The sequence below is a fragment of the Anomaloglossus baeobatrachus genome, chromosome 10 (assembly GCF_048569485.1).
Source record: "Anomaloglossus baeobatrachus isolate aAnoBae1 chromosome 10, aAnoBae1.hap1, whole genome shotgun sequence".
In the NCBI taxonomy this organism is placed as follows: Eukaryota; Metazoa; Chordata; class Amphibia; order Anura; family Aromobatidae; genus Anomaloglossus; species Anomaloglossus baeobatrachus.
The window spans coordinates 124294089-124296106 of NC_134362.1; the positions used below are offsets into that span (position 1 = coordinate 124294089).

Sequence of the window (2018 nt, forward strand, 5' to 3'; positions counted from 1 at the left end):
CAAGGTAATCAGACAAACATGACAAATAAAAAACAAGGAAGAATGGAACTCCATACATACTGGAACCATATATAGTGTGAACACGAAAAAGAACCGGGCGTTAGAAAAAATGTGCACGGCCCAATGAATCAAGTCGGTTCTTCATATTCATGGTTTAAGCCCTTGGGTTCCAACGTGCCCAGAGTATATATCCAGAAAGATTCCCTTTCTTTGAGCTTCCTAATTCTATCGCCTCCTCTGCGTATGGCTGGGACATGTTCGATGACTTGGAATCTTAATTGGGCCACTGTGCGATTATGCGTCACAAAATGGTGTGGGACTGGTAATAGAATCTGCTTACAACGTATTGTTGACTTGTGCTTAGCACAAAGAAAGGGAATCTTTCTGGATATGTACTCTGGACACATTAGAACCCAAGGGCTTAAACCGTGAATATGAAGTACAGACTTGATTCATTGGGCCGTGCACCATGTCACCATGTGTGCAATTGCATTGTCCAATGGCTCACAATGGTTATGCGTTTTCATTGGATGGATAATCGAAGCCATGTTTTTTTCCTTTCTCTTGGGTTTGTTGTGTGAGTAGACTATAGGATTAAGTTAGTTACCGCAGGCAGTGGATTTAGCTTCCTGTCTTTGGTCCAGTGGTAGATTGATTGTTTGGTCTATGAGCTGTTATGGGTTTTAATCCAGGTGAATGCCCATGGGCTGCTTAGAACTGTGTGAAATATGTAGTTTTACTGGGCTGGGATGAGAGAATCCATCGAAGCATGGTGTAGGGATTGTGGTTCCTGTGTGCTAAGAAGAAAGGCTGGCACCAGCCAGAAAGCCCCATTACAGCCAATAATCAACCGCTAGCCGCTGGAACTCGTTGCTCTAGATCATGTCAAACTCACACCAAGCAGGAATAGATACATTAGCCCACCATCCCACCCAAAGAGCAACTTCTGCTGCGCAGCTGGCTTTCTAGGCAGCAGCGCTATCGTGATGTCAGCGGGGGACATTGTGACAAGCCAGTGTTCCGTCACTTCATGTTGTGCACTGTTCAAACGGAAAATACATCAACAGGCAGACTACAGAAAAGCTTACTAACAAAGGTTAGAGAGGGGCTTTCTCAGAGGGCTTTTTACAGTTTGTCTATTCCCAATTAGCCGTTTAAGTATGCTTAATGAAAGTACTAATTCTTTCATAGGCCGCCCATTCTTAGTATTTGACGTTCCTTATATTGCGGTATCAGGCTTCGCAGCAGGTTGCAAAACATTCATCACCCATGACTGTCCCCAATTGGGCTCAGAAGCTAAATGTCTATCATGACCTCTCTTTTTGAAAGTCCAAGAGCAAGCAAACTCTTCCTCCAGGAGAGGGAGCCAACAGATCACTAAAGACATCATCATTGCTCAAAGAAAACACCGAAAAACAATGGAAGCTTTAATTGGAGTGGAATCTGATAGACAGCACCTGATGCCAAGTCTGCATCTTCTAACACCTGCAGTCACTGCAGCAGCTGAATCCAATGTGTCCAAAAGGGATCTATTCTATTCAATTGCAAATGATCTAGATAAGACTGAGAATAAGATACTGCACGGGACATAGCAGAGTTGGTCAAGTTGAGTGGAGATGAGTTTGCTATTTGGCACAGCTTTTGCATCAATAAAGCAAGTAAAAGGTGTGAAAGATAAAAAAAAGGGTGAAAGTGTGAAAAGTGAATTGGCCAAATTGAGGTGCATATAAAGTTTTTGCTTTCTTTCAATTCACTAATGGGGCTCATTTGAATCAGGTGAATTGAGTTCTGCTTTTGGAAACTGGGTTAAGAAGGGGTGCACCGGTCCTGGAGGTACTGCAATACCAGGTCAATGCGTGGAGTGGACAGAGCAAGATTTTTTCCATCTCCTTGTTCTAAAAATCCATTTAATATATGGTCCCCAGAGAGGGGACGTATCAGATATTAAACTGATAAGAACAGATTTAATTTTTTTTTTTTTCTGTTTATCAGTAGGACTTCAAAATAACAAAGGTGAT

The 2018-nt window shown here is 42.4% G+C and overlaps 1 pseudogene; it reads right to left on the reverse strand.

Moving 5' to 3' along the window:
- Positions 1-1811: 1811 nt before the first annotated feature.
- On the reverse strand, positions 1812-2018 carry LOC142255457 (U2 spliceosomal RNA; annotated as a pseudogene).